The 18,509-nt window shown below is 44.2% G+C and overlaps 1 protein-coding gene across 1 annotated transcript in view; it reads left to right on the top strand.

Annotated features, from left to right (window-relative positions):
* Window positions 1–18,509, top strand: part of TRIM14 (tripartite motif containing 14) — a 201,462-nt gene that overhangs the window by 71,667 nt on the left and 111,286 nt on the right. The window lies entirely within an intron of this gene.

Here is an 18,509-nt window from a genome sequence, read left to right as displayed (position 1 = left end):
GACACACACATACTGGTTGGATTTTTCACAAGGTTGAATGATGGTTCAATATACAAAATAAAAAAAAAATGAAATGCACTGTTAATAAGTGAAAGATCAGAAAACTGTACCAATGACTCACATCTCATGAACTGTAAAGCTGTGACAAGGCACCAACTGCTTTACAGGCCATTAACATTCCTTTCATACATGACACACACAAGACCAATCACACTGCTAGCCCCAGGACCAGCACATTATAACATTCACAACAAGAGTCTAGTAGAAGCAATGTACACCTAGGCAGAGAGTAACAGAAAATACAATTATTACTGTACAACCATGTAGTCATCAAGTACACACACATACTGGTTGGATTTGGCACGAGGGAGAGGGATGGTTCAGTATATAACTTATATAAACGTAATTTCACAAAAATTAAATGAAGTGTTTATTGAAAGGTCAAAAAAGAAAAGTTTTGGGATCTTTGAGAGGCACCTCACTCTGTACACCTCTTGGTGTCTAGTTTTCCAACATATCTAGAGTCGATATATTTTCCCTAGATAAGAAGAGAGCAGGCTACCAAGTCTATTACTTCTATGAGCTCCTAAACAGTCAAATTATGAATAAACACCCTTAGGTTTTGTTAAAAACATTTCTCACCCACCAATCCAGTTGGTGGCATGCTAGTTGGTGGCATGCTTCATCATTAGGATCCCATCCAAGACACCAAGCATGTCAGGGATGTACTTCGACGCCTGATTCCAGCTGAGCATTTTTTTTTCGTGAGTTGAATTCCCAACTTAGAGGAGAAGTCCAATCAATACGTCTTGTGGCTACCCACATTTATTTTGACGCTCACATACTGGTTGGATTTGGCCAGTGATGGTTCAATATATAAAATTTCATAAACATGAAATGCACTGTTAATAACTGAAAGGTCAAAAAACTGAACCAATGATTCACAGCTCGTGAGCTGTAAAGCTGTGTCAAGGCACCAACCACTGTACAGTTCATTCACACACCTTCATACGTGACACACACAAAACCATTCACGCTTCGAGCTGCGGGCCCAGAACATTATAACACTCACATCAATAGACAGCACCGTTCAAGGGCCCATCACTTCCATACGCCCACATGCCTGACACAACAATCACACATGCTGATGGAGTGTGAGGACTGCCATTTGGCTAGCAGTGTGAGTAGTGACCAGCAGCAAGTCACTACTCGCACAAGGCCAGCCAAGTGCCAGCTAACACACACTGCAAGCCAAGCACCAGCTCACTCACATGGCAAGCCAAGCACCAGCCCACGCACACTGCCACCCAAGCACCAGTCCATGCACACCCCCAGCCAGTCCACACACACCGCCAACCAAGCGCATGTCCACGCACACTGCCATCAGATTTTTTTTAACAAAAAAGAAAATACAAACCAATTGTAATTAAATACAAAATTGCAAATACATCAACTCTACATAAATACATCTAACTAATGCCTACTGTGAAACTAAACAAAAAATATAAAACTATACAGACAGGCAACGCTCACGGGTGCTCCCAAAAATTATTTTGTGTGTGGTACATTCTAAACCAAGCGGGCACACACAGCCCAGGTTTAGAAGGACAATCAGGACAGTGCATACGACTCTCCTTCTGCATGCCTCTTTCCATACAGAGTCTATATCTCTTACAGGGATTGTGTTTTTTGGGCATGGGAGGAATGTGATCAGCAAAGTGGCGATCTTTAAATCAAGCCACATCCTCCACCACTCTAACTCTAGGAACACTTGCCTGTTGAACTACAACAAATCTGCCTATCACAGATTCTTGAAACTTAACAAAAGTCATCTTTGACTCTGGAGAACAATCCTTGAGCACAATAAAAGCATTAAATGTTGCTAAATTGAAGAGATGGATAGCCAACTTCTTATACCAAAAGCAAGCCTTACAAACCACAGTATAAGGTTCCAATCTTTGATCTACTCTAGCTACACCACCCATGTGCTTATTGTAGTCTAAAATACACACAGGTTTGCGCACTTCAGCAACCTGACCCCAAACAGTCACAGGTGAAGTACTTTCATCATGGATGGTAGTCAGCATGTAGACATCCCTCCTGTCTGCAAATTTCACAACTAGCAGTTTATCACTGCATAAAGCACTGCACTGTTCTCCTCACAAGTTTTTTACAAACAGGCTCCTTTGGAAAACCTTTTCGGTTAGAGAGGACTGTGCCACAAGCAACTCTGTCCACTTTAACAATTCCCTGAACAATTGCACACAAGTGTAGAAGCTATCTAGGTACAAATGGTGACCTTTGTTAAAAAGTTCTCTACCAAGTTCCCACACAATTTTCTCACTAACCTCAAAAGTGGACAGACAACCAGTGGGGTCAATTGTGGAATCCCTACCAGTGTATACCTGGAAATTATAGACATATCATGTACTACTCTCAGACAGCATATACATTTTAATTCCATAACATGCCCTCTTGCTAGGAATGTACTGCCTAAAAAACAAATGGCCCTTGAACAGCTATTTCTTTCTCTGGAACACAGAACTCTGAAAATCGATCTACGAAGTAATCAAGGACAGGCCAAATCTTAAATGGATGATCACAATCAGGGTTATCTTGTGGCAACGCTAAAGCATTATCAACAAAATGCAGCATTCGAAGCAGAAGCAAATACCAATCACGACTCATGATTGCAGGACATATGGCCGTTGCCATCAAAGGACTGGTAGACCAATCTGAAGACAGCAACGGCTTCCTTATCAAGCCCATAAAAAAAGTTAAACCTAAGAACTTCTTCAACTCTTCCAGATTTTTTTTAGAGTCCACCATGTAGCTCCAGAGGAGGGCTTAAGACTGGTACTGTTGTCACTCAAATACTGTTCAGCATACAAATGAGTCTGCTCAACAATCTCACCCAAAAATACATCACCCGTAAACAATTGAAAGACATTTTAGGCAAAAAGTTTTCAGTATTCACTCAACACCCTGCAACACCCGTAAAGGCAGGCAACGCCGGCTGCACCATGTTTGGAGAGTTCAGCTCTTCCAATGGAAAGCCATTCAGCCCCAGGCTCCAATCCAGATGCCTCTTGCTGCACTATTGGCACATCAGTGTCCTCCTCTAAGACAGGCACTTCATCTGCACTAACTGGCTTCATCATTGGATGATTCCTCTCAGACAGAAAATTCACTGCCTGAATCTTGCACCTTCTCCTCTGCATTAGATGCAGAGTCAGTCTCAAAATGTTGATCAGAGGAAGATTCAAAAAGCAACCAACAACTTGCTGATTGGTTATCTTGTGACTAGCCAAAATCCTTACTAATAATAGTAACTTGACAAGTAAGTCAGCAACAACCAATCACATAAGTAATATACAAAGTGTGGCTTTATCTCAAAGACCTTCATACTCAAAACACAATACCGTTTACTTGCTAGAGACAGCTAGACTCACCAGAACCTACTCTGCACAGACACAGTAAGCATCAATAATTTCCCACTAAAAAGGAAAAACAAAACAAAATTACACACAGGACAAAACAATACAGGTTGTGCACGAACCCAAGGAAAACTTCACTTGCAATAAAACATAAGCTAAATATGCTGCTATTATTACACCATTTACAGAAATCTTATTCCTGCATGGCAGGGATACTCATTTGGAGTAAATAGTACAAAAAAGTTTTCCTTACCAAATGCATGCAGCTACGCAAATTCCAGATCTACTACAACCCGAACTGCAAGTCATAGCAAAGGAATCAAAAGCTTTGTGCTAGGATACCAAGGTGAAATAAAATATTATGATCACAAATGCAGATTATGCGCCAGTCCACACATACCCCGCCACCAAACATTCAGAGACTTTTCCTGGTGTCTAGTGGATTTCGGCACACCTTGGGGGCAGATGCACCTAAAAAAATTGCCAGTCTGCCCCCAAGGGGGCAGAAACAGCTAAAATGATTGGCTGCTAAAGGGGAGTGACTCTTGCCCAAGGGACCGCTCCCCAAATACAAAACTCTACAGAATTAAGAAATCCATGGTGTTTGGTGGGCTTCAGCCCCCCCTTGGGAGCAGATAGGCCTAAATCATAATGACTGGTCAGCCCTTGGGGGGCAGAAATGGGCAAAATATTCTTCCCACAAAAGGGGAACAACTCTTGCCCAATGGGATGCTCTCCAAACACAAAAATAATTTATATAACTCCCTGCTGTCTAGTGGGCTCATGCCCCCCTTGGGGGCAGATGGGCCTAAATTATTATGGCTGATCTCCACCATAAGGGGCAGAAATGTCCAATATATTCTCCCCTAAAAGGGGAGCGACCCTTGCCCAAGGGACAGCTTCCCAAACACAAAAAGATTACATGCATAATAAATCCCTGGTGTCTAGTGGTTTCTGCCCTCGTTGTAGGCAGATGGGCCTAAATAAAAAGGCCGATCTGCCCCAGCCCGAACCCTTGATCCTCAAAGGGAAGTGAGCCTTGCTGAAGGGGCCACTCCCCACAACACAACAATCATGGAAAACATAATATCCCTGGTGTCTAGTGGTTTCTGTCCCCATTGGGGCAGATCAGCTTAAAAAAATATATTGATCTGCACCCATGGGGGCAGAAATGGGCAAACTACTTGTGCCTCGGAGAGCAGCGACCCTTGCTGAAGGGTCTGCTCCCCACACCAACAGCATATTCCCAAAACAAAATCCCTGGTGTCTAGTGGGCATTCCTGCTGTACGATCGCGGCACCATGTGCAATTGTGCAGCAGGAATGTACACGAAAGAGAGAATGGGGAAAAGGAAAGTCCTTTCCTTTCCCTCAGTGCCTCTTTGGCTAGAAAGACTTTCCTCCCCGGGCTGGGAGCAAATGGCTTCCATGAGGTCCAGGTGGATTTTGATGACGTTGGAGCACAGTGCATGCCAATGTCATCAGATTGCCTTGGGGGTGGAGGGTGGGAGGGTAGGGGGGCTCAGGTTCGGGAGGTGGATTTGTGAGTTGGAAGTGCTTCTGCTGCCATCCCTGGTGGTGGGCTGAAGGGGCCCATGGGAGGCGTGGCAGCACTTCCCCTGTGAGTGGGTGATAGGGCGGCCAGGAGCTGTTAAACACACATGCCCATGGTGGAGTCGGATGGCTCCTGGCTATTGAATGCATGTAAGGGGTTAATGGGCATTGCAGGGCATAGCTGTCTTTAAAACTGTTTCTTCTCACTTGCTTCACTACGATGAGCACAAGGCACGCATCTGTGACAGACTACAATACTGCACTTTTCACTCATGAGATTCAGTGAGTTCATTAACTTTTTCACATGCACTGAAGTTGTGTGTCTATTCACTTTCAGCTAACAGGCGTACACTGACTACATGCGCCGAGCTTCCTTTTTCCAACAGCTGTTTGAATGATCGTCAGTTTACCACAACACACCGGCGCACAATGCCTGCAAGAGCCGTTCTGTAGTGTTAATAGTAACTGCCATCCACTGAGTGTGCTCCTCACTTCTCCTCAGCCTAGCTCTCAACAGTAGCCACGCAGGCCACTCATTGCATGCACTAACCAAAGGCCTCAGTGCATGAACGGCTATGCTTCGCAGTGGAAGGAACGCAGTACAAGGGTCATTTATAAAAAAAATCTAAAATGCTGGTAACTATTTAGTAGAGCAACCAGCAGACTTTTCCAATAATTGCTAAACCAGTACTGCATTGTGCACTTCATCACTTAACTTTCTGCCTTCAATGCGTTGGGTTCTTATAGAGGCTGAGTTCTGCTTGACTGTCTCCTTGTTGCCAAATGATGTTAGAATTACGACTTCCTTGAGACTTTCGGTTCTTGTAAATAACTTTATTCACGCACAGCTCTTCAATGCGTAGTGTTCCTTTCACCAGTCAGCGGCAACTGTCATTCCTGCAGGGTTCTAAGGGAAGCACCATAGCAATGGAACGATATTGGCATGAGGTTCTGAATACTAGTGAAAATGTAAAGAATAAGCAAAGTGAGATCCCCACACACAGCAATCTCAGAAACAGTCTATCTGTGAGTTCCAGTTTGAATCCAATGGCACAGTGAACCTAAAATATGGTAAAATTGATTTACAACTGATTGGCATATTTCATTTACTTATAAGTCCCTAGTAAAGTTGTGTACCTTAAACCTAGGGCTGGTAAATTAAATGCTGCTAGTGCTCTTGTGGTGCCGTCCACTTAGGTAGCCACTTAAACATGTCTTAGGCTTGCCGGTGCAGCCTGGTAGCAGTTGTAAACTGCCAGTTCGACTTGGCAAAATAACCCTCTTTTCATGCCTAATACATCCTTTTTTATTACACATAAGTCACCCCCTACCGTAGGTCCTGGACTGCCCATAGGGCAAGGTGCATCATAATTAAAGAGTTGGACTTGTGCTTTACATGTTTTGGTAGTGAACAACTCCTAAATTCATCTTTCACTATTGTGAGGCCTGCCTCTCTCATAGGCTAACATTGGGTTACCTTAATACATTTTATAAGTGCTAACTTTTTATTGGAATGGTTTAGGCACATTGGGTAATCATTGTGTGGGTAGAGAAGCGTTAGCATCTAATGCACCAGAGTGCTGTCGGATAGACGTTACAGATATCACCGCCCCGTTACCCAGCTCCCCATCCCCACAGACAACTTTATTGTGTTGGAACATTGCAGGTGTCAAGGGCACATTTTAATCTCATTTGGGGTACATTCACTGATGACCATGACACGTGGGTGGTTGAATAGGGTTGAGTTAAAGCGCTGTAAGTCCACTGCTGGGCGTTCCTTCGATGGGTTGCTTATACTGGGACGGTCCACTTTATCTTATTCTATCTCCATTCATGACACAGGTTTCCCAGATGTTCAAGGTCTTAATTTCTCCTCTACAAAATCCCAGTCCCTCTTGGTACTTAACATATATATCATGAGTGGCCGATATAAGCAGGAATCCCAAGCTGCAAATGCTGGACAGAATATTGGTAGCCCACTCTGAAACCCACCATGCTCTGGTGGCCGAAGATTGAAATCTTTCTTTCGATCCAAGGGGCCTAGCAAAAGAGCTGTCTAGCATAGATGACTCAATATGGGGGATTACTTATCTCAGATCTCCCATAAGAAGAAATTCTTCTAGGGTGGCCCTCCAAGTAGTGGAACTCACTCTGAGGCATGGGTTGCATGCTTGTAATGGCTGGTCACCCTCAGATAAAAAGCCGGCTCCCACAATTAGAAGAGGATTGTATTATAGCACCATTGACTACATCCTACATGACGTGAAGTTCTGGAGCAAACTGGGATATATGTCTGTGGTAGAGAGTGACCATAATTAGTTGATACTCAAATTGAAGCAGTCTATGACATTGCCCCATGTTTTTAAAGCAGGTGGTTTTGAGAAGTACCTAGAAGTTATAAACAACAGGAGGAATGTCAAGTGAGAGGCAGTGAGTTCTTCACCTAAGGTAGTCATGAATTTATATTCAGTTCTCACCACTCATATGGAAAGAATGTTAGCAGATTGGGGGAACAAAGCATTTATTTTAATTGAGTATAACGCAGCATTTTTTAAACTAAAGGATCTGTTTACTACGAAAGTTGTGGGGCAACCCAAACCAACTGCTCCAAAGAGTGATGCCAAGCAAAGCTGCTGGAACAATAAAAAGGGAGTCATTCACAAAATAAAGGTAAGCAGGGCTACCCTAAAGGAAGCCAAACGGGATCTGGCAGTATCTTCTGGAAGCCGCAACAACTAGTAACTGGAAAAAATTCTGGTCTTTGGTTAATATAGATGGCGAGAAATTGTGTAAACCGTCTGACTCCTCAATCTTTCCCTGTCAGTAGGTCTCCTATTTTGGATGTTCGTATTTTGCATCCCACAAGATGGAGAGAGCTGCTGCCCCTAGGGATGCTAGTTGTCCGTTGAATTCCAACTTTCCCCCAGTAACTTTTTCCCTGGAGTAAATTGCTCACAACTAGGCCTCTTTCATGAAAGGAAATGTGCTGGGGCTCGACAAGATCCCTGCAGATCTTTTCAAATATGATAATGCTATTTGGGGGTCCTTCAAAAATGCTGTTTTGAATGCAATTATGACGGAGGTGGTTATTCCCTCATCTTGGAGAGGGGCTGAGATTGTGCCAATTTTTAAATAGGGGAACCCCAGCATATCCTCCAACTACTACCCAATTAGCCTCAGAGACAATTTCCAAAAGGTCTTTTGCAAACAGATCCTTGAGCGGCTCTAAGATTGGTGTAAGGAGAACCATATTCTCTTGACCGTCTAAGCAGGCTTTAGGCACAAGACTAGGCCTTCTGATTTCTCCTTGCTAAAAGAAGGATAGCAGACCTGGCCATGGGTAAACATTTTGTGGCATTTATTGGTCTTCTTGCCGCTTTTGACCTTGTACTTAGAGGGAAACTGTAGGAAGTACTCCAGGAGATGGGGATTTCCTCTCACCTACTGCTCATAATTAAAAGTTCGATGGCATCTGTCGCTGTAGATACACATGGTATGCATGAGCTCGCCATCTGGTGTTGGGTCGGAGTGTTACAAGTTGTTTTTCTTCGAAGAAGTGTTTTCGAGTCACGGGACCGAGTGACTCCTCCTTCTGTGCTCATTGCGCATGGGCGTAGACTCCATCTTCGATTGTTTTCTTTCCGCCATCGGGTTCGGACGTGTTCCTGTCGCTCCGGGTTTCGGAACGGAAAGATAGCTGAAAACGGAAGATTTTCGACGGTATCGTTGCGATCCGGTTCGAGATAGACACATACGACGACGCGTTTAACATCGAAGCGCTTCGGTACCCTTCGGGGTAGATTTCGGCACCCCGTCGGGGCCTAGTCGGCCCGACCGCGTGGAGAACAACGCCGATGGAACGGACCCCGTTTCGATTCTGCCCCGAATGCCACAACAAATATCCTTATACGGACCTACACTCGGTCTGTAACCTGTGCCTGTCACCCGAGCACAGCGAAGAATCCTGTGAGGCCTGTCGGGCGTTCCGGTCCCGAAAAACTCTGCGCGACCGTCGAGCGAGAAGACTGCAGATGGCGTCCACGCCAAAGGAGCGTCGACAGTTCGAGACAGAAGAGGAACAGGAGGAATCCTTTTCCATCCAGGATTCAGACTCCGACGAGCTAGACTCTACAAAAACTGTGAGTAAGACGTCGAGATCAGAACTTAAAAAAGGAAAGAAGGCCCAGGGGACGCCACTGCCAACCGGCCATGGCTCCACCCAAATTCTCGGTGACCAACAATCGGCACCGAAAAAGGCCCATTCAGTGTCGAGATCGTCCGACTTCGGTCGAGACACCGGCACGCAGCCTCCTCGGGACCGAGAGAGTGCTAAACAGAAGCATCGACACCGAGAGTTCGGTGTCGACACGGATCGACGCCGAGACAGTGGCGCCGAAGACCATAGAGGCCAAGAATTTTCGGCACAGAAAAAGAGGAAGGTTACCTCGGAGCCGAAAAAACAATCAACAGGGTTTTCGGAGCCGAAAAAAGCGACATCAGACCCTGTTTCAGGCTCCTATACTGAAGAGCATTCTATGTCTTCACAAATGAAGAAACATAGATTTGAACAAGAACTGCAATCCACTGACGTGGATCACACGCAAAAGCGTATCTTTATTCAGCAGGGGACTGGGAAGATCAGTACCCTTCCACCTGTCAAACGAAAGAGAACGCTTCAGTTTACTCCTCAGCAACAAACAGCACAAAAGGTAACACCTCCTCCCTCGCCTCCACCTGTAACTCCGGCTTCGCCAACTTACACCCCGTCACATTCGCCAGCTCACACCGCCATGAGCCACGATGACCAAGATCAGGATGCGTGGGACTTGTACGACACACCAGTGTCTGATAACAGCCCAGACACATACCCAACTAGGCCATCACCACCGGAAGACAGCACAGCCTACTCACAAGTGGTGGCTAGGGCAGCACTATTCCATAATGTGGAACTACACTCGGAACAAGTAGAGGATGATTTTTTATTTAACACCCTCTCTTCAACCCACAGCTCCTACCAAAGCCTGCCGATGCTCCCAGGCATGCTACGCCATGCAAAGGACATTTTCAAGGAGGCAGTTAAAAGTAGGGCAGTGACGCCTAGGGTGGACAAAAAGTATAAGGCGCCTCCTACGGACCCTGTATTCATCACCTCTCAGCTGCCACCAGATTCTGTGGTGGTAGGGGCTGCCAGAAAACGGGCAAATTCACACACTTCTGGGGATGCACCTCCCCCAGATAAAGAAAGCAGGAAGTTCGATGCAGCCGGGAAGAGGGTTGCTGTCCAAGCAGCAAACCAGTGGCGCATCGCAAATTCACAAGCGCTGCTAGCGCGATACGACAGAGCCCACTGGGATGAGATGCAGCATCTCATTGAACATCTCCCAAAAGATCTGCAAAAAAGAGCAAAACAGGTTGTTGAGGAGGGTCAAAACATTTCAAACAATCAAATACGCTCCTCCATGGATGCAGCAGACACGGCCGCAAGGACCATTAATACGTCGGTTACCATCCGTAGGCACGCATGGCTCAGAACGTCTGGATTCAAGCCAGAAATTCAGCAGGCAGTGCTTAACATGCCAGTAAACGAAAAACTTCTGTTCGGTCCGGAGGTCGACACAGCCATAGAAAAGCTCAAGAAGGACACTGACACTGCCAAGGCCATGGGCGCACTCTACTCCCCGCAGAGCAGAGGATCTTATAACATCTTCCGCAAAACACCTTTTAGAGGAGGGTTTCGGGGTCAGGCCACACAAGCTAGCACCTCACAGTCTGCACCGCCCACCTACCAGGGACAGTACAGGGGAGGTTTTCGGGGCCAGTATAGAGGGGGGCAATTCCCTAGGAATAGAGGAAGATTTCAAAGCCCCAAAACCACTACCAACAAGCAGTGACTCACACGTCACTCACCCCTCCCACACAACACCAGTGGGGGGGAGGATACGTCAATATTACGAAGCATGGGACAAAATAACTACAGACACATGGGTCCTAGCAATTATCCAACATGGTTATTGCATAGAATTCCTGCAATTCCCTCCAGACATACCACCAAAATCACAAAATTTATCAAAATACCATTCACAGCTTCTAGAGATAGAAGTTCAAGCACTACTGCAAAAAAATGCAATAGAATTAGTACCAAGCACACAAATAAACACAGGAGTTTATTCACTGTACTTCTTGATACCAAAAAAGGACGAAACACTGAGACCTCAGAGTAGTAAACACATTCATCAAATCAGACCACTTTCACATGGTCACACTACAAGAAGTGTTACCATTGCTCAAAAAACACAACTACATGACAACCCTAGACCTCAAAGACGCATATTTCCATATACCAATACATCAATCACACAGGAAATATCTAAGGTTTGTATTCAAAGGAATACATTACCAATTCAAAGTATTGCCATTTGGTTTAACAACCGCTCCAAGAGTATTCACAAAATGCCTAGCAGTAGTCGCTGCACACATCAGAAGGCAGCAAATACATGTGTTCCCGTATCTAGACGACTGGCTAATCAAAACCAGTTCGCTCACACAATGCTCAAACCACACAAATCAAGTCATACAAACCCTCTACAAACTAGGGTTCACCGTCAACTTTGCAAAATCAAACATTCTGCCAAGTAAAGTACAGCAATATCTAGGAGCCATAATAGACACGACAAAAGGAGTAGCAACGCCAACTCCACAAAGGATCCAAAATTTCAACAGAGTCATTCAACACATGTCTCCAAACCAAACAATACAAGCAAGAACAATACTACAGCTCCTAGGCATGATGTCCTCATGCATAGCCATTGTCCCAAACGCAAGACTGCACATGAGGCCCTTACAACAGTGCCTAGCCTCACAGTGGTCTCAAGCACAGGGTCACCTTCTAGATCTGGTGTTGCTAGACCGCCAAACTTACCTCTCGCTTCTATGGTGGAACAGTATAAATTTAAACATAGGGCGGCCTTTTCAAGACCCAGTGCCACAGTACGTAATAACAACAGATGCTTCCATGACAGGGTGGGGAGCACATCTCAATCAACACAACATAAGAGGACAATGGAACATGCATCAAACAAAACTGCATATAAATCATCTAGAATTATTAGCAGTTTTTCAAGCACTAAAAGCTTTCCAACCAATCATAACCCACAAATACATCCTTGTCAAAACAGACAACATGACAACGATGTATTATCTAAACAAACAAGGAGGAACACATTCAACGCAGTTAAGCTTGTTAGCTCAAAAAATATGGAAGTGGGCAATCCACCATCAAATTGGTCTAATAGCACAGTTTATTCCGGGCATCCAGAATCAGCTGGCAGACAATCTCTCTCGAGATCACCAGCAAGTCCACGAATGGGAAATCCACCCACAGATTCTGAACACCTACTTCACACTCTGGGGAACACCACAAATAGACTTATTTGCAACAAAAGAGAACGCAAAATGCCAAAGCTTCGCGTCCAGATACCCACACAAGCAATCCCAAGGCAATGCCCTATGGATGAACTGGTCAGGAATATTTGCTTACGCTTTTCCTCCTCTCCCTCTCCTTCCTTACCTAGTAAACAAATTGAGTCAAAACAAACTCAAACTCATTTTAATAGCACCAACGTGGGCAAGACAACCCTGGTACACAACACTGCTAGATCTGTCTGTAGTACCACACATCAAACTGCCCAACAAACCAGATCTGTTAACGCAACACAACCAACAGATCAGACACCCGGACCCAGCATCGCTGAATCTAGCAATCTGGCTCCTGAAATCCTAGAATTCGGACACTTACAACTTAGCCAAGAGTGTATGGAAGTCATAAAGCAGGCCAGAAGGCCATCCACTAGACACTGCTACGCAAGTAAGTGGAAAAGATTTGTTTGGTACTGCCATCATAATCAGATACAACCACTAGACGCAACTCCAAAACATATAGTAAATTACTTGCTCCATTTACAAAAAGCAAAGCTAGCATTCTCTTCTATTAAAATACACCTTGCAGCAATATCTGCATACCTGCAAACTACCTATTCAACTTCCTTGTATAGGATACCAGTTATCAAAGCATTCATAGAAGGGCTTAAAAGAATTATACCACCAAGAACACCACCTGTTCCTTCATGGAACCTAAACGTGGTTCTAACAAGACTCATGGGCCCACCTTTCGAACCCATGCACTCTTGCGGAATACAATTCCTAACCTGGAAAGTTGCCTTTCTCATCGCCATTACATCTCTAAGAAGAGTAAGTGAAATTCAAGCGTTCACAACACAAGAGCCTTTTATACAAATACATAGAAATAAGGTCGTCCTACGACCTAATCCAAAATTTTTACCAAAAGTTATTTCACCATTCCATCTAAATCAAACGGTAGAACTACCAGTTTTTTTCCCACAGCCAGATTCTGTGGCTGAAAGAGCACTACATACATTAGATGTCAAAAGAGCATTAATGTACTACATTGACAGAACAAAAAACATCAGAAAAACTAAGCAGCTATTTATTGCATTCCAAAAACCTCATGCAGGTAACCCAATATCAAAACAAGGTATAGCCAGATGGATAGTTAAATGCATCCAAATCTGCTACCTTAAAGCAAAAAGACAACTGCCCATTACTCCCAGGGCACATTCAACAAGGAAAAAGGGTGCTTCAATGGCCTTTTTAGGAAACATCCCAATGCAGGAAATATGTAAGGCAGCCACTTGGTCTACGCCTCACACATTCACCAAACACTACTGTATAGATGTGCTATCCGCACAACAAGCTACAGTAGGTCAAGCTGTATTAAGAACTCTATTTCAGACAACTTCTACTCCTACAGGCTAAACCACCGCTTATGGGGAACTAACTGCTTACTAGTCTATGCATACCATGTGTATCTACAGCGACAGATGCCATCGAACTGAAAATGTCACTTACCCAGTGTACATCTGTTCGTGGCATCAGTCGCTGAGATTCACATGGACCCACCCACCTCCCCGGAAGCCTGTAGCAGTTCAGAAGTTACCTTCAATTTTGTACATTTGTATATATATTATTTAATCCTTTAATAGGTACATACTTACATTTTTCATTGCGCGGGCACTATTACTATAGTACAACTCCTACCTCACCCTCTGCGGGGAAAACAATCGAAGATGGAGTCTACGCCCATGCGCAATGAGCACAGAAGGAGGAGTCACTCGGTCCCGTGACTCGAAAACACTTCTTCGAAGAAAAACAACTTGTAACACTCCGACCCAACACCAGATGGCGAGCTCATGCATACCATGTGAATCTCAGCGACTGATGCCACGAACAGATGTACACTGGGTAAGTGACATTTTCATTCTTCACTAGGGGAACTTTGCTAAAGTCAAATGTGGCACAGACAGAGAACTGACAGAGGCTTTTCCAGTTGACCAAGATGTGCGCCAAAGCTGTGGTCTTGCACCAAAACTATTCCTTTTGTATATCAATTCATGTGTCGGCTATTTGCTGAACTGTGTTAATGACTCCCCAACCCTGGCCAGGTTAAAAATCCTGGCTCTCTTTTTTGCGATGACATACTTCTGTTGTCTAAAACTAGGAGTGGTCTGCAAAATCGGATTGATGGATTAAACCAGTTTTGTGCAGAGCACGGTCTCAAAATTGAAACCAAATACATGGCCTACGCTAAGAGAGGCAGGGCCAGAGGGGTTTATTAAAGTGGAGAATGAACAATTGGAAAGAGTGCTGAAGTTTGATTACTTAGGCATCAGCTTAGCTGATACAGGGTTCTGGGGAACCGCAGATTTTAAAAAGTACAATTGCGTTGAAGCACAGAGCTGGGGCAATATGTAAATTCACAAAAAGGCCAATTGGACTCCTATTCTACCAGCTGTGGAAATCTACAAGGCCCAAGTAAAGGGGACTGCCCTTTAAGCTGCAGAATTATGGGGCATTTGCAATATAGATTTCTTGAGCCTGGAGAAAAATAACTTCCTTAGAGCCCTCACCGGTTTAGGGAGCAAAACACTACTTGTACTTTTATACCTGGGCTTAGGCAGTCACAAAAAAGCAGTGTTGGCTGTATTAAGACCTTTGCTATATTGGATACCCATCTGGAGCATTAGTGAATAGTCCCATTTTGGAGGGGGCAGCAAGATATCATAACAAAATCGGCAGTCAAAATAAAATGGATGGGATTTCTGAAAAAGGCCTGGACCAATCTGGGCCTGGAAAATGTTTGGGAAGAGCCCTGTTCCATTTGCCCATAAGATGCACGAATAGTGAAAAACTGATCCATGGGAAAGCTGCTAGTTGTAGGGAGCACTGGATCACTGTAGGCAGTTTAACAAGTGCTTTCCTACTCCATAAATCTACAAGTAAGGCCGAGGAGTTCTTAGGGTTTATACACCTGGCCCATGCACAAACAGTGTTTTTACAGTTTAGGTATGGGACAATCCTAGTAGCAACTTTTACAACCCAATGGGGTAGAGTGTGAACCAAGGATTACACTACTTTTTCTACTGTAAAACTGTTATAGAAACAGACGAACATCTGTTATTTTTCTGCCCGGCCCCCTATCTTCTAAAGCCAAAAGTAGGTGGGTAGTGCCTCTGTGCTGATCCCATTGCCTACTTGAAAGAGAACCCTACAGAATTTACAAATGTAACACCTTATCAACAGTGGTATCGGTGGTGTCAACCTTTCTGCACACAGCATGGATAATGAGGCAAAAGCTATTAGGCCAGGTTGTTCGACAGACTCTTGATGAACTTTGTTATGTACACATTTGTATATTTACTTTTCCTCACTGCTTTTATATTTGTGCCGATCTGGTACATTTTATGCCTATTTTATTTGTAATTGTCTTATGTATTGTGATAATTAAGTTTTTATTTCGAACTATCAAAACATGATTATGATTGAGGTAGGTAATGTAAAATCCTCTTTAATGGTAAAGTTGGATTTTAAATTACATTTTTTTAAATGCTGCATTAAGAAAGTTGGTGTTTTCCTGCCCTACCTATTTGGTGCTTGAAGCTTGTTCCTGGGTCCCATGACTAGATTTAGTTGTCAATTGACCTTTGTTTATTCCTCCTAGTCAGTATCACAAAGGATGGTCAGGGTCAGTGCTTAATTTTAGTTGGTGGTTTCTGGTGGGGGGCTCCAGCACTTATTTTTGAGGACTGGCACTTATTTTTCTGCATCAGGCATTTACTGCAAGCAAAAGACACATGTGAGAAGGTTGGCGGAAGAGAAAAATGAAAAAGCGTCACAAAGAGAGAAAGCAGAAAGCTGCAAGAGTGAGCTGAAGGGGTACAGAGTGGCTGTAAATGGATTAAAGAGGCCCAATGGCTTTAGGATGACGCTGCCTCAGTATTCTGTGCTAGCACATTTACCTGCAGCAGTTGTGTGTTTCACAGGAGAGCTTTGTAGACTCGCAAGACTTTTTTTTAAATTAAGCACTGGTCTGAGTTTTGACAGGATGGACCATCACTGACTTGATAGGGGGAAGCTGTCATCTACCACACTTGCACTTCCTAGGCACTGGCTCAGCTTACACAAAAAGGACTTCACACTAGCCTGTTGTGCCCACCAGACCAACTGGAAACTGGGCAGGGAAGCAGGACATTCCAGACACCTCTAACTCCAGAAACTTCCCACCCTTCAAAGAAGGCATCATGTATAAAAAATGGGTCCTCAGAATCAACACTTCAGATCACTTTTGGACCTGGGGACTCTCTCAGGAAAAAGGACTCCACCAGCTGTGAAGTCTGTGCTGATACTCAAGCCCTGCTGTGATGACTAAGGACTCTTCTGCTGCTGTGAGCTGTCCTGCTGAGTCCAGGTTGTCTGTGTGGGCCCAGAACTCCAGGAAATCTCCAAGGGTCAGTTGGCTAGCCCCTGTTCAAGCTACAGGGACATAACAGGCTTCTTCGACATCAGTGCAACTCTACGCATCTCGACGTAGCATGGCATAGCTTGACACCAGTGCCAGCTGAGAGCAACTCACCTCATCCCTTGCACTGACGCATCACAAGTCTTCGCAGCCCCAGCAGCTCCCTTGATGATGAGGCAAGACCCCGCATCGCAAGCTGTAGCTGATTTCTTAATGGCTCTACAGCTACGCGATGCATGTTGACACCAGACCTCGCAATGCAGCTCCTCGTCGATGACTGTTTAATGCCAGCCCGCACTGCTTGACATAACAATTTAACAACTCAACACCCAGGCTACAAAGTACTTTTCCAGCAGACTGAACTCCATCCTGAATCCGACCCATGCTCCATTATGGTTGGCCTGAACTTGTGACTTGGACTCAGTCTACCGCAACCAGATAACTGCAGCTGGTGTTTTTTGCTCCATAGTGCTTGATTTCTGCAAAAGCCTTTAAAACTGCATATCTCTGATTTTACATAATTTATTAAAACTAACTCTATTTTTCTAAATTGGTATGGGATTTTTCAGGCGTTCACTTTATTACAATTTGTGTGCTGCATAAATACTTTGCACATTACCAATAAATTAAGCCTAAATGCTTTGAGTAAATCTACCAGCGGGTTTAAGCACAGGTGAATCTAGTGACTTTGGTGGTTCACCCTGATGGGGATTGTGGCTTCTGTTTGAGAAGGTTTCACACCGACCTCAACTAACAACTCAGTTTCTCACAATGAACTATACCTGCCCTCTGGTTGGCGTTGTTGCTAAGGAGTACCGTGCAGCACCAAGAGCAAGACATTACAATATCCTATGTTGTTCAGTGGTCGGTTTAGGATTTCGAACTGTCAATTATACCAGTTGTTGAATTAACTAAATCTACTTGTTAGAGTATATGTCAACTTTTTTTCAAGTACACCTTCCACAATGCTTAGTATGGGCAGGTTGCTGGGTGTTGCAAACAGATTTCTGGAAGATCGTAGACTAGCCTTCAAATTTTCAAAATTCGATCCTCATCCCCCTCAGGTTCCAGGGCATGAACGAGTCTTCCACCCTCGAAATCCCCCCTCCTCCCAACACACACACACCTCCTCGCAAAGTAATAAAGCAACAGATTACGAGTAAATAAGCAAACATTAGCTAAAACTTTAAAAAATAATGGAGAACTCTTGCAGAAAGTGTATCTACAGTTATGAAGATATACTTTTCTGAATCGTGATTACCAGTAATTACAACTTCGGCACTCTTGCCTGTGGCAGTCCAGAGAGCAGCAGAGTGATCCTGGAAAAAGGAAACAAAACGTGAACAAGATGTACCCACATTTGCTTTGCCTCTTGACTCCTCTTGGTGGGGAATGTATACGTAGGGGCATCCTCCATTATTACTTCTTTTTTTCTTGTCACCTGCTCAGATACGCACCTTTGCTGACAACAATATTCGGTTCTGTTTAGAATATCGAACACGTAGATTTCTAAGTATGCTATCTAAACACCCGCACATAGCCCATAATTGTTTATCTTTTATTACTTATTTTTTTATCTAGCATTCAGGCCTGCCACGAACTGATTTTTCTAGTTTCTTGCTTTGTAGAGTATCCTACAGTGCCTTA

The sequence above is a fragment of the Pleurodeles waltl genome, chromosome 1_2, assembly GCF_031143425.1.
Source record: "Pleurodeles waltl isolate 20211129_DDA chromosome 1_2, aPleWal1.hap1.20221129, whole genome shotgun sequence".
Taxonomy (NCBI): domain Eukaryota; kingdom Metazoa; phylum Chordata; class Amphibia; order Caudata; family Salamandridae; genus Pleurodeles; species Pleurodeles waltl.
Note: the sequence above shows the minus strand (reverse complement) of the source record. Positions and strands in the feature narration are given on the sequence as shown.